The 15,181-nt window shown below is 42.9% G+C and overlaps 1 long non-coding RNA gene across 2 annotated transcripts in view; it reads left to right on the forward strand.

The window, feature by feature from the left end:
* LOC111091126 overlaps positions 1-15,181 on the forward strand; it is a 134,184-nt gene that overhangs the window by 81,704 nt on the left and 37,299 nt on the right. Inside the window, exon 3 of one of the 2 annotated variants that reach the window (XR_005373991.1) lies at positions 5,037-5,200. This is a non-coding gene — a long non-coding RNA (uncharacterized LOC111091126). Of the gene's footprint in view, positions 1-4,921; positions 5,201-15,181 lie in introns of those variants that run through there. The other variant, XR_005373990.1, reaches the window with a different exon arrangement.

A 15,181-nucleotide genomic window follows, 5' to 3' on the forward strand; every position in this document is an offset into this window, starting at 1 on the left:
TTTTATGCAGTCCCTGTTGCCATGCTTCCAGGGGAGACCCCTTTCAAAGAACACAATCATTTCCTGTTTCTACGAGGTGTTCACCAGAGCCCAATAGGTCCCGCACAAGCAGTTCCACAGGTGAGTGACCACCCTATACACAGCACTGGGTTTGAGGTTCACCTCTACTAATGGTATATTTTGGGTCTGTCACTTCACATCTCTGAGCTTCCTTTTGCTCCTCTTTAAAGTGCTGTGGAGAGGATGAAACCCATGGGGCTGCTGTGGGAAATCCTTGGAGAAAACATTGCATAGACATATCTGTGCCTAGCTAGAAAGGGCTGCTGGGCATCTTCATGTGTAGCAATTCTCTCCCCAGTGAAGAAGCTCTCCACATCAATTCTCATGAGCCCATGGCACTGTGGGTTTAGAGAAGCACGTGGAAAGCAGGCTGTTTTCCTGTTTGGAAAGGACTTCTGGGATTCCATCTAACCAGTGCTGCTTTTTTGCTTTATATGCCCAGAGGAGAGGTCTTTGTGGAAAGGCAGAGCTGCTCAAGCTCCACTAAGCTGCTCAAGCTCCACTAAGTATATAGAAAGTGTTGGTTGGGATTCCTTCATCCAATAATACATATTGGAGGGAGGGGGCAAGAAGGCGGAAGAGTAGGGTCCCCAAGTCACCTGTCCCCACCAAATTACCTAGATAACCTTCAAACCATCCTGAGAATCTATGAATTCGGCCTGAGATTTAAGGAGAGAACAGCTGGAATGCCACATTGAGAAGAGTTCACACTTCTATTAAGGTAGGAAGACAGGAAAAAAAATTAAGAAATAAAAGGCATCCAAGGGGAAGGGGCCCAGTGAGAAGCTGGGCTAAGGCCACAAGTCAATTTCTCCCAGGACAAGAAAGCCCCATCCCAGAGAAGCAGGAGCTTCACTAATCTTCTGGAAGGAAAAACACTCACAGGGATCTGTAACAGGATCACAGGAGGGGCGGGGATGCCCTCAGGCTCCCAGGGGAACTAATGGAGGACATGCGCCCTGGGGGAAAGTACATCACACACCATGGCCAGGCTCCCTAAAATGCTGCAGCATGCGGGCTGCTGGGCATGGGAGCAACTCTCAGGCGACTCCACATGGAGGGGGCTGTACAGCACCTGGAGCTTGATTCCAGCAGTGGAGGCCCCAGAGCCCAGGGTCCCGGGGGACACAGCCCAGGATCCATCACTCCTGGTGGACAGGCAGAGACCGGGAGGCACAGGACAGCAAGGACGCTCCTGCCACTGGGTGGCCCTGAGGTGTTCAGATCGGCGACCCCACCCCCGGAGCATCCAGGCTCCTGCAGAATAAGATCTGTAGTATTTACTGCAGGAACTGACTCAAGGGCTGGAGAACTGGCCGCTGCACTGTTGTTGTTCCTCCTGGGGCCTCACGGATAAATGACTCCCACTTAGTCTCACAGTGACCTCACAGGATAAACAGGATAAAAAACTTTTACTGAGAAGTACACCAGGCAGGGGGCACAGCTCCCCCCAGTATTCACACCTGAGAATCATCACAGCAGGACCATCCCCCAGAAGACCAGCTACATGGGTAGGGGAAAAGAAAGTTATTGACCAAGCAGCACTGGAAAGTTCTAGGAGATTTTGAAGTTTTACAGTATATAGAATCATGGGATACCATGCCTTGTTTTTTGTTTTGTTTGCTTCCCCCCCCCCTTTTTTTCTTCTTTTCTTCTATTATCTTTTTTTCCTTTCCTTTTTTTTAATCTTTTTATTGTCTTTCTTTTGTTCTTCTCTCTTTTTCTCCTTTTCCCAATACAACTTGTTTTTGGCCACTCTGCATGGTGCAAAATGACTAGATGGAAAAACTCATCTCAAAGGAAAGAATCAGAAACAGTCCTCTCACTTACAGAGTTACAAAATTTGGATTATACTTCAATGTCAGAAAGCCAATTCAGAAGCACTATTATAAAGCTATGGTGGCTCTAGACAAAAGCATGAAAGAATCAGGAGACTTCATGACTGCAAATTTAGATCTAATAAGGCACAAATTAAAAATCAATTAAATGAAATACAATCTAAACTAGAGGTCCTAACGACAAAAGTTAATGAAGTAGAAGAACAAGTGAGTGACATAAAAGACAAGTTGATGGCAAAGAGAAATCAATTGAAAGATCATGAGGATCCTTTAAGGGAAAAAAAAATGACAGCCTCAGAAAGAAAAATCTCTGTTTAATTGGGGTTCCCAAGGATGCCAAAAGGGTCAGAGGATGAGAATATGTATTTGAACAAATCATAACTGAAAACTTTCCTAATCTGGGAAGGGAAACAGGCATTCAGATCCAGAAAATAGAGACCCCACCCTAAAATCAATAAAAACCACTCAAAATCTTGACATTTCATAGTGAAGCTGGCAAGTTCCAAAGATAAGGAGAATATCCTTGAAGCAGCAAGAGACAAGAAATCCCAAAATTTACTGGGGAGAATTATTAGATTAACAGCAGACATCTCCCCAGAGACCTGGCAGGCCAGAGGGGGTGGCAGGATATATTCAGGATCCTCATGAAAAGAATATGCAGCCAAAAATACTTTATCCAGCAAGGCTCTCATTAAAAATAGAAGGAGAGATAAAAAGCTTCCAAGAGAGGCAAAAACTGAAATAATATGTGACCACCAAACCAGTTCTGCAAGAAATACTAAGGGGGATTCTGTAATAGAAGAAGTGCAAGGAAAAAATCCACAGAAACAGGGATTGGATTGGTCCATGATGACAATAAATTCATATCTTTCAATAGTAACTCTGAACGTGAATGGGCTTAATGACCCCATCAAAAGGCACAGAGTTTCAGCCTAGATAAAAAAGCAAGACACATCTATTTTCTGTCTACAAGAGACTCATTTCCGACATAAGGACACCTACATCCTGAAAATAAATGTTGGAGAAACATGTACCATTCAAATTGTCCGGATCCCTGGGTGGCGCAGTGGTTTGGCGCCTGCCTTTGGCCCAGGGCACGATTCTGGAGACCCAGGATCGAATCCCACGTCGGGCTCCTGGTGCATGGAGCCTGCTTCTCCCTCTGCCTATGTCTCTGCCTCTCTCTCTCATTCTGTGTGACTACCATAAATAAATTTAAAAAAAAAAAAAAAACAAATTGTCCTCAGAAGAAAGCAGAGATAGCCTTCTTTATACCAGTTAATCTAAAGTTTATCCCGAAGACTATAGTGAGAGATGAAGAGGGACACTATATCATATATAAAGGACCGATCCAACAAGAGGACTTAGCAACCATCAATATTTATGCCCTGAATGTGGGAGCTGCCAAGTATGTCATCAATTATTAACCAAAGATAAGATATACTATTATAGGTATCCCTGGGTGGTGCAGCGGTTTGGCGCCTGCCTTTGGCCCAGGGCACGATCCTGGAGACCCAGGATTGAATCCCACGTCAGTCTCCCAGTGCATGGAGCCTGCTTCTCCCTCTGCCTGTGTCTCTGCCTCTCTCTCTCTCTCTGTGACTATCATGAATAAATAAATAAAATCTTAAAAAAAAAGAAATACTATTATAATAATACACTTATACTTGGTGACTTGAATGTGGCGCTTTCTACAATTGACAGATCTTCTAAGTACAACTTCTCCAATGAAACCAGAGCTTTAAATGATACACTGGACCAGATGGATTTCACAGATATTTACAGAACTTTACATCCAAATGCAACTGAATACACATTCTACTCAAGTGTACACGGAACTTTCTACAGCAAAGACCACATACTGGGCCACAAATCAGGTCTTAACTGGTACCAAAAGATTGGGATGGTCCCCTACATATTTTCATACCACATGCTTTGAAATTAGAACTAAATCACAAGAAGTTGTACGGTTTTCACTCACTTGGAGGTTAAGGACCATCCTGCTAAAAGATGAAAGGGTCAACCAGGAAATTAGAGATGAATTTAAGAGATTCATGAAGCTAATGAGAATGAAGATACAACCATTCAAATTCTTTGGGATTCAGCAAAATCAGTCCTGAGGGGGAAATACATTGCAATAAAAGCATCCATCCAAAAACTGGAAAGAACTCAAATACAAAAGCAAAACTTACACCTAAAGGAGCTGGAGAAAAAACAGCAAATATATCTTACACCCAGCAGCAGAAGAAAGGTAATAAATATTCGAGCATATCTCAATGAAATAGAGAACAGAAGAACTGTGGAACAAGTCATCAAAACTAGGAGTTGGTTCTTTCAAAGAATTAATAAGATAGATAAACCATTAGTAAGCCTTATTAAAAAAAGTGAGAGAAGACTCAAATTAATAAAATCATGAATGAGAAAGGAGAGATCGCCACCAACATCAAGGAAATAAAAACAATTTTAAAAACGTATTATGGGCAGCTATACAATCCCATCGTGGTGACCCCATTGAAATGAGGCCAGAGGGAAAGTGACCATTGTGATATTACATTGTTGGAACCCAGGGCACATTCTAGTGGCACTCCAGGCCACATCCCAGTGCTTCTTTTCAATTTTCTATCCTTAAATCTGCACCTCAGATACACAGGATGCCAGCTCATATGCGAAATAAATATCAATAGACCCCTGATGATTTCTCTAAGAAGTAGACTATAGCCTGATTCTCCCACCATGCAGGTTGGGAAAGTGGGGAATATGTGAGAGACACCGTGGGTTAGACAGGACACAGAACCAGGAAAGCAAGTAGAAAAATAAAGTTCCAAATTCAGCTCCATCTCCAAAAACTAGGAGAGAGAGTTGTGGCTATGGCATTTTTGGCTCATGATGTCAGTGAAGGCGATGACAATGGTAAGCAGTCATCTGACCAGAAGGGGTCATGGATAGGGCTGACTGAAGGAAGGGGCCCAGAGGTTGGAATCTTGAAGAAGTGACTTCACTTCCTTGGTGATAGGCCGACAACTGTTTTGGAACTCTGGTAACCAGGACACTGCATTCTAGAAATTCCCGCTTCCCAGCTCACATAACTGGAGATGGTCAAGAGAACATGATGTTTTGTTGCTGTTGTCCTACATTCAGGATCTCTGGGCTCAGGAGAGTCCTGACAGAGAAATGTTCATCTTACTGTTGACGTCAGCTCATCCTTTATCTCCAATGCTGCTGGTTGTGTCTGGAGACCTCAACAGGTAGCAAAAGGCAACTTGGGGCAGCCCACTGCAGAGCAGAACACACTGTGATCTCAGGTGAGGCAACTCACACTTCTTTACTCCTCATTGTGTGTGTGTTTGTGTGTGTATGCATGTGTGTGTGCTTGTGTAGAGTGCATAAAGAGTAACATGCCCTTCCTGAGCGACAGACCCTGATCTTCCCACTTTTTCATGATTTGGAAGTTAACTACAATGCCCCTCGTTGTAAGAAGTGAAAAGAAATCATTAGATCTTAGCTTGTTGAGGCCTGGACCACACTGATGCTCAAGGAAGGCAGAATGAATACTTTTATACAGTCCCTGGTGCCATCCTTCCAGTATGGAAACCTCACAATCAACAGAAAAATTTCCTGTATCTACCAGGTATTCACCACAGTGTGTCCTAGGCCAGCAGATCCATTGGTGAGTCACCACACCATACACAGCACAGGGGCTGAGGGTCATCTCTACTACCAGTATATTTTGGGACTGTCACTGCATCTCTCTGAGCTTCCTTTTCCTCCTCTGAAAAGTGCTGTGCTAAGAGGATGAACCTCATGGGGGTACTGTGGGAAATCCTAGGAGAAAACATGGTGTATACTTATGTGGTGTCTGGCCCTGTAAAAAGGGATGCTGGGCATATTAATGTGTAGCAGTTGTCTCTGCCCAGCATGAAAGCTCCCACATCAACCCTCAGGAGCCTGTGGAAAGCAGGCAGTTTTCCTGTTTGCAAAGGACTTCTGGGACTCCATCTAACTTGTCCTGTTTCTTGTCCTTTATCTGCCCAGAGGAGAGGACTGGGGGAAGGCAGAACAGCTCAAGGTGCATTCAATATAGTGAAAATGCTGGGGTTGGGATGAAGGTTGGGAATCCTTCATCCAAGAATATAGTTTAAGCACCTATGATTAGACAGATTTCCAGTCACTAAGATTATTGAAGTCACTAAATAGATAACATGACTCAGTCTCAAGTCTAATCGAGTGTCAGGGAGTCAATCACTCTACCCATCATAGGCATGCATGTCCAGTTATTTAGATGTGACATCTTCATGTCTGCCTCATGGGAATACTGGATCCACCCACATTTGGACCGTTAGGGTGGACAATGATATTAAGGGCACTGGGTGGATCAGTCAGTAAGACCTATACCTTCAGGTCAGGTCATGATCCCAGGCTCGTGGCTTTGAGCCCTGCTCAGTTGGGAGCCTGCTTCTCCTGCTCACTCTGCAGCTCAACCTGTTTATCCTGTCTCTCTCTCTTAGAATTTCATAAATTCCCTTAAAAATGATTTTAAAATATCAAGTAAAACTCGGATAAGTCTTTGGATCCAGAAGGAGAACCTTGATGCCTCCACAGAGCACATTGTGAGACTCCTGTGGTTGTTACTGGGGAGCGACTCTCAGAGCCCTGGATCTCATAGGTCTCTTGATTTCCATTGGGACGGCATCATTTTAGGGGCTTCCTGTGAAGAGACGAATGAGTCATATACAGCAGCAGATGGGGTCCTTAATCTTAACTCGAACCCTATTCTTAAACAGACCCTATTCCATAACCTGAAGCTTAATCCTGACCTTAACCCAAGCCCAAACCCTAACATCCCTAAACCTAATGCTAACCCTAACCTGAGTCCTAACGCAAACCCAATCCTGAACCCGAAACCGAAACTTAACCCCAAACATAAGATGAATGCTAACACTAACCAGAACCCAAAACCTAACCCTAACATGAAACCGAACACTAACCCTAAACTGAACATGAGCCATTACCCAAACCGTAAGACCTAACTGGAACCCGAAACAGAAACCTGACCACAACTCTAACCCTAAAACAAACACGAACCCTAACCTGACCCTAAACCATCCCAAACCAGAGCCGGAAACTGAACCTGAAACCTAATCCCAACCCTAAATTTAACCCTAAACCTTAACCCTTATCATAACCCTAAACCCTATACACTAACAATAACCCTCATCCTAAACCCTAACCCTATCCCAAAGCCTAATCCTAATCCTAACCCTAAATCGTAATCCTAACCCGAACCCTAACCCTAAACCTAACCATAAGCATAATTCCAATTGGAACTTAGACGTGACATGCCATTGTTTGGCCATATCGCATTGGTCAGGAGCCAGTCACTAAGCACCTCAGGGTTACACAGGGATACTTATGCTACAGGTCAGGATTGCTGGGATCCATTGTGAAGGCAGCAGCCCTCAGAGGCCAGAATGAGGCAACTATGTCTCTTCTAAATATAACAGGAAACAATCGGCCAGTTTTACTACAGAAGATGACCATGTCTGCATCTTTGAGCATTTCCACCTCATCGTGGTGCCCCCATTAAAATGAGACCAGAGGGAAAGTGACCATTGTGATATTATGTTGCTGGAACCCAGGCCATTGACAGTTAAGTGACAAAGCCACCCAGGTGCCGCTAGAATATTTAATCCTCAATCAACTCAGTGAATGAATCTCCATGGTATCTTCCATTGAATCATTTGTATAGTATATACTTGGTTATCTCCAAAATATGGGTTTTGCTAGCCCAAATCCACAAGGATGTTGACAATTTCACTTCTATGTGCCAGCAGATGGGGAGTCAGTCTTTGGCACGAAACCATTTACACACTATCCAATGCATCTTGTCCACATCTCTATGTTCTGTGGGGGATACTCTAAACTTCCACCTTATATTTGGTATCAGTAATACTTTTAAGCCTTGTTCCTGATCCTCCACATGTGGGACTCTGCACACTGGAAACTACACTGATCCCAGGATAATTGCTTCATCAGTTCCTTCAGGATGAAAGGGATATTTCCCCACTGATACTTCAGTCCTTTCCCTCCTCTTGTTCCCAAACCTTTTGACTAAAGGATCTTGAGAAAGAATCCTCTCCCTTTTTCAGAGGGCTTTTACATGCAGCTCCAGTTGCAGCTACATTCCATGCCCATCTCTGGAGTGAACCGAAGAGGAGAAAGGCTATTTAGACAGAGTTGGAGCAATCTCCGTCCAGATTTCACCCACCATGGTCTAATATTTTCCTTTAGAAAGTGCAGCCAAAAGTCAGAAAAAGGCTTCCCTTAAGGAAAGGCAGCTTGCTATCACCAAGCCAGTTGTGGTCTCTGATGGGACAAGAAACAGATGAAGAGAAGCACAAGGTCTTGTCCATGGTATTACTGTTATGGTAGGTATTTGGGTTCCCACCTAGGAGGGCAGATGGAAGGTGGCATGGCGTAAGACTCAGACATTCAGTACGTGATAGCAGGATAGCCATTCACATCCTGGAAGGCCTACAATTTGAATTGGATTCTTGGCTTATTGTGGAGACCATTACAAGGAAACAATTCAGGGTAGTTGTTTTAGTTGAATTAACAATAATATCAATTAATTTTCTCAATCATGATTTGAGGATCCTTTTGCAATATGACTCCTGTATGCAACACATACTCTTTAAATTGAACTGGATTGCACTACAGATGTTGATATTTCCCCCATGGAGAGAGAGAGATATTCTGCCTCATTGAAAACACCAATTATTTTCCTCAGAATCATATTTCTTGTTACTGGAGATCCTTAATATCTACATCGTGGTTTCCCCCAGTGGTGATTTCTGGAAAGCTAGGCAGCATGTGATTTTTAAAATGAGTGATACAAAGATTGAGGGTTCTAGGGATCTAGAGACAGATGCCCCATGGATTCCATCGCTGACCAAGGAGTGCAGAGCTGTGGACTACACATTAAGAGGAAAAAGAAACAGAGGACCAAAAGGACATCAAGGGCTGGTACCCTTCCCAGGGGCAGGAGACAAGGTTTGACTTTTCCCTACCTTCACCTGCAGACTGGGGGATTTTGAACGAGATATATTACTGCTAATATATTCATCTCTCTCTGTGGCCAAAGGTGCCATGGGCAGGAAGGGTTGGGTGAAGCTCCTTGTCTTCCAAGACATGGAGGAAAGAGAAGGCACAGGCTAGTGACAGGTTGTGCAGAGTTGTATTCATTCTCCAAGCAGCATTCAAACCATGAAGGTGTCCCGGATTTGGCAAGATTTATTAACTGATTGATTGTTTGCTAAGGGAGTGTGTCAACATACCCATGACCACTCCTCTCTGCTTTTTTGATATTATAGAGAAACACCAAGGTGAAGGCCAACTCAGAGAAGAGAAAAGGGCAGGAATAATGTGACAGGAATGAGTTCGTGGAGCGAGGGTTGAGCATGGAGGCAGTCAATATGCCCAACATAATGTCTTGGGGACAGTGACTGTTTCTTGGAGGGACAGGGTGGTTCAGAGGCTGCTTGTTGGCCTCACTTATAAAATCAGAGACAGAAAATCATCCTGAGATATAGATCTTCTCCTCTCCTCCTGGGAAACAGATCCTGGTCCCTGGAGGAATGCAGTGGCGAGGACAGAGTAGTACTCCAGGTTCAGAGACACAATCCTAGGAGCAGTGATCCAAGTTCACTCATCAGCTGTGACTCCATTATCTCTTTCCCAAGGGCATCCTGTGTCTGTTACTGGCCCAATGTACACAAAAGTCTGTCTTACAAATCCTGAGGATTAGGACACAGACCCCAGCCATATGCATGACACTTACATCTGTCATTGAGCATTCCTTTTTTCTATTTCTTACTTAACCCTAATTTACCTCTGTGCCTCTATTCCATTCTACATTTGGATGATTACCATTCTAGGGACACCTGAGTGGCTCAGCAGTAGAGTATTTTCCTTCATCTCAGGGCACAATCTTAGGAGCCATGATCGAGTCCCACTTTGAACACCTTGCATGGAGCATGCTTCTCCATCTGCTTCTCTCTGTGTGTCTCTCATGGATGATTATCACTCTGGAGGACACGGTCCCAACCTGATGCTTTGCGCCTGGCATCTCTGTTTCTATAGTATACCTGGTGCTGATCACCTCACCTAACCTACTGGTGTCCCCCTGAATTCTGAGCTGGGTTTGGACCATTGAATGCAACTGAACAGTCATGCGTGGTATGCAGGGAACAGGGTTGGGAATCTGATGGCAGGGCTTCCATTGTCATGGTTTGGGATCTTCTGCTGGTGGATTGTTGCCAAGGGAGAATAATCAGGGACTATCTCACAGACAAATAATGTGATCAATTATGACAAGGGCTATTGGTTATCTCCCTGGGCTGCTTACACAAGATACTGTTCTGACTTCCTGTAAGTAGGAAAGCCTAGTGAATTGGTTGGTTTCCTTGACGTGTTACTGATGAGTTCATGCCAGTGTTCAAATTTACCTTTGTTCAGCAATGCCTGTGTGTATTTTCTATTTGCAGTTCCCATTTTGGTCCTTGTCTCACTTGGGAGAGGCTGACTCACTCAGAGAAAACAGAGACCCACATGTGCTGCTGCATATGGTCTAGTCATCTTCATATTCAGCTGAATTGGAAGATCTTCTTGACTATTCATGTCATGCTAGATCATCTGGATAGAAGCCGTTAAGGCTCCAGATAGAATGCAATAGACCATGGCTATGTCTACGATGAAAGCAAACTAACGAACAATAAACAAGTTAAGAGTACATAAAAAAGTGCTTCAAAATGAGGAATGACATTTGCCCAAACCAGATCAAGAGAAAAAATCCTGGAAGCCATAAGAATTAACCTGAAAGCTAGACAGATCCTTCCTTAATGTACCTCACAGCTTGTTTGGCCTACACGACTTTATTGGTCCAAGTACAGAAGTTGTTAACAATAACACTGATTCCTCCAAACCCAGCCAACAGGATATCTAGGGCAATGTGATCGTCATTCTCTATTAATCCCATCTCTATTGAATCCCAATATGGATTCAGCTGATCCGTATTCCATCTGGGATATACATTGTATTACCAGTAGCATTTGCCATAATTAGAGATCGCTCCTTTTCTGGCTTCCTGATTGGTGCAATTTCCTCCTATGGGAACAGTTTTCTAATATTCGCATAAATAGTAATTCCTCCATGTCTTGTGCCTGAACAAACAAAAGTGGCCTTATTTGGAAATACACACATAAGTTGGAAATTCCAGCCTTGGTGATTCATTTCATTGGATGAAATACACATTTCCCAGAGGGATTTACCATGAGGTTCAGTGATGAATGCCATATCCAGCAGTCAGAAAAACAGGGAGTCATGGACCCTGTTTAGCTATGTTCTCATCTGGCAATGATTATTATTAGTATAGCAAGTATAATAAGAAGAAAATGGGGGCAATGGGTCATTCTGGATGAAGGGCCACAAAAGGTCTGAGGAAAGAGAGAAGAATTATTTTAACTGAGCTAAGAGAAAATTGAAATGAATTAGATGACAATCTTGTCCCATTATCTTGGGTGGAAGCTGCCCAATATCTATCATCATTTGCCTGTGCTGAAAGTCTTGGGTCAATGCCTTTTTCCAATGATTGACTACTTCCAGAAGATGGTTGAGGTGCCTGTTTCAGTAGCTTTCTTATTTTGTCCACTTCTGAATTTTTTAAAAGTTAATTAAAAGTTTGAACCTCCTAGAGTTTCATTGCTCTTCTTACATAGACCTCATAAGACCACTTTCAGTGATGTGTCAGGGAAGTTTTTCACATTTGTCTCTTCCTTCAGATACATTTGAAGAGCAGGACAAGGCTGCTATGAAAATTTGAGGAGCATTTACCTTACCTTGGTGGTGAAAAACTTGGGTAATATCCTGGGTTCTTTAAGATGTTACCATCTCTGCATGTAGTAAAGTAGTGCCCTCTAGTCTGGGTGCTGAATTTCCTACATTTATGAATATTCCAGCTCTGAATTTACAGTGAAAGAACAAGTATTACCAAAGGAAATGGACTGGATAACCATCCTTACTAGTGTCTACTTGCAACAAGGGAATTCACAGGATTCTGAAAGTTTCTTCTATTTAATGGAAAACTGAACACATTTTCCCATCCTTAAATAGGTTATATCTTATTTATAAGATGAACTATTAACTGTGTTCTAGCAAAATTATAATTTCTTTTGAACTCTATATTACTTCTTGTGAAGATTCAGAGCAAATACATGGATATATTTCACATTCTATAGCTTTCTTTTTTTGAATATGTTATATACTTTGAATCATGAACCATATTGCCTTTTCAGACTCACCTCTTTTATTTTGATGAATACACATAGCATCTATTGAGGTCTTTTTAATGCCTTGAAAGCACAATTATTTTTTTAGCTCAATTATGTTTTATTTCATTCTTGTTTTATTATTTTCTTCTTGATAGAGGGAAGGAGTGTAAGTCTGGATAGGGGTGTGGATAGAGGAGGAGGAAGGGAATCTTTAGCCAGATCCTTGCTCAGCATGGAGCATGAGGAGGGGCTTGAACTCAGGAGTCTGAGATCATGACACAAGGCAAAATCAAAAATCTAGCCACTCCCCTCATTCTCTGTATACATCTATGACCACTAGTTTACTGTAGAATAAGGGATCTTGTAGGTAACTTTCCAGAACAGTCCAATAAGCTTTGCCATTCAAAATGGATCACCTGAATATCCAAACCACGAGTGTGTATAAGCTGATATTGGTCACGTAACACCAGATCATACCTTCATCTTAAAGAATTCTAAATGGCATAGGGATATCTCTTGGCTTTTTGGAGGGGTTAGGAAAAAATTTAAGTACATCTCTTCATTAGGCTCAGATTCAAATTTCAGCTGTATACTGTTTCCTCACACCTGGCTATGTGTGGGGTCAATTTTAGAGTCAAATGGCACTTTGGTGCTTCAGGTGAATTTTCGGGGAAAATGAGGTATCGCGAGTTGGGGAGGAGTGGGAAGGATGTTCAGTAGGAAGAGACACAGGAAAATAATAATAGAAGTAGAGACAGACAAACAGCTGGAGAAAGGCGAGGGGAGAATTTTCTAAAGAGGTGCCTCTAGTTTATTCTTGCTTAGCATTGTCAAATTGTTCTTTAGCTTTGGCCAAGCAAATGGTTAATGAAACAACTTTCAAAGTTGAATTCCTTTTTGATTCAGTGTATCAACCAACAGTGCTGGCCATTCATCTTCCTTCTTTTCTAAGAGATTCCTCTAGGAATGAATTTGTTCAGTTCCATTAATCCACAGTTGGCCTTGAAGAACCAAAACATCATTGATGAAGTGGTGGGATCAGGAATAAAATCGTGATAAGCAGACATAGGTGAAACCTACACTTTTTCAGGTAGAGGATAGGGTTCAGGTTTCTATTATCCCAATATAGCTGGTGACATTTGATGGAAATATCACATTTGTGTACCTCATACTGTGAGTCCCAAAAATGACAGCTGGACACCATTGAACAAACAGCCAATGATGTGTCCACCACAGCAGGCAAAAACTCAGAGTGAATACTCTCAGGACAAAAAACTGAGATAGTCGGAGAAACTCAACTAATGGGATTGGTGAGGTCAGCTCAGTTCTTCAGGGTGGATGTCAGTCCTGTGAGATCCTCACACTCACTGTTCTGTGAGACTGGCTAAGAGAAGAGTCACAGGGCACTATTCCTGTTTCTATGCTCAGATACTTATTCTTATGACACACACCAGTTTTACACAGCACAGCACAGCACAAAATGGGAACCAAAAAAGACAGCATAAGGGGACCTAAAGGAATGGGCTGATTCCATAACAGTCCAAAGAAATGGGAAGAAAAACAAGACCTAGGTGCCTGACTCAGTACAAAGTGTCTAGAAACTGCCTCAGAGAACACATTTTAGATCCAGGGCTCCCTCTTCATGGGAGGGCTCCCTCCTATGGACTCCATAGCTGCCAGGAACAAGGCACAGGGACCTCTCTGACCACTACCCTTGTTCAATGCAACAGGAAACTCTGAAGATGTCCTGTGGACCCCTTGTGATTGCATGTAAAATGAACAACGGCCAACCAAATAAAAATAGCAAAGAATATTCATCAGTTCTTCTTAGGGAAAGGGAGTCAGCCACTATTATTTTTGTTGTGCAGAGCCCCAGCATCAGACAGAAGGGTACAAACTCATGCTAAGGGGTAAATGGAAAGCTTTAATTATGCCTTGAGGAGAAGCTATTGTATGGAGAGGCTATAGTGAGCTGTCCGGAAGTGAGGCAACCTATGTGATTCTGAATGGTGATCCTTCTGATTGGTGGGTCCGAATTAGGAAAGTGAGACAAGTGTTAGGAAAGCTCTCAGTTATAGAGAGGTGTAGGTGGGACAGTAATTATGGGGTAGAATCCTGAGCCTGTAGCTAGAGTTTATAAGGGTCATTCAGTAGAAGCTTGAACCAGTTGGACCGATGGTTCTGGTGTAAACCAAGCACCAGGTGCTACATACAGTTGCCAAATATCCTACCCTCTATCTTATACAGACCAGGCCTTCTCCCTGGACTGACTGCAAGACAATGGGCTGGTTCAAGGATTGGCTGTGGGTCAGAAATCTCCCTGAATGAACTACATGGCTATGATCTATACTTTAAATTTACCATGTAGACGGGACTACCTACCAAGAGAAGGATGAAGAAATATTGGGCAGGGCTGAAGAAAGAGATTATACACTTAAAAATCCCAAGTTGTCAAGTGCCTGAATGAGGGCAAATGCTGCAAGGTGAGAATCCTTCAAAGGAGCATATCATTAACGGTGAGGATAGTGGTCCCTGGTTGCTCGGTATGTTAAGTGTCTTATTCAAGATTTTGGCTCAGCTCCTGAACTCAGGGAACTGGTTTGAGCTCAATAGCAGGATTTGCAGGAAATCTTCGTGGATTCTCTCTCACCTCCTGCTCCTCCCTCCACAGAATCTCTCTATATCTCCAAAATATAGTAAACAACTACTTGAGAAACAAAACAGTTGCTGGTTCATAGGGCAGATCTATCTTTAACTCTTTGAAGAACCCCCACACAGTTTTCCAGAATGGCTGCACCAGTTGACATTCCCACCATGAGTGCAAGAGAGTTCCCCTTTCTCCACATACTCTCCAATATTTGTGGTTTCCTGCCTTGTTAATTTTCCCCATTCTCCCTGATGTGAGGTGGTATCTCATTGTGGTTTTGATTTGTATTAGCCTGATGGCTAATGATGCAG

Source organism: Canis lupus, chromosome 19 (genome assembly GCF_011100685.1).
Source record: "Canis lupus familiaris isolate Mischka breed German Shepherd chromosome 19, alternate assembly UU_Cfam_GSD_1.0, whole genome shotgun sequence".
In the NCBI taxonomy this organism is placed as follows: Eukaryota; Metazoa; Chordata; class Mammalia; order Carnivora; family Canidae; genus Canis; species Canis lupus.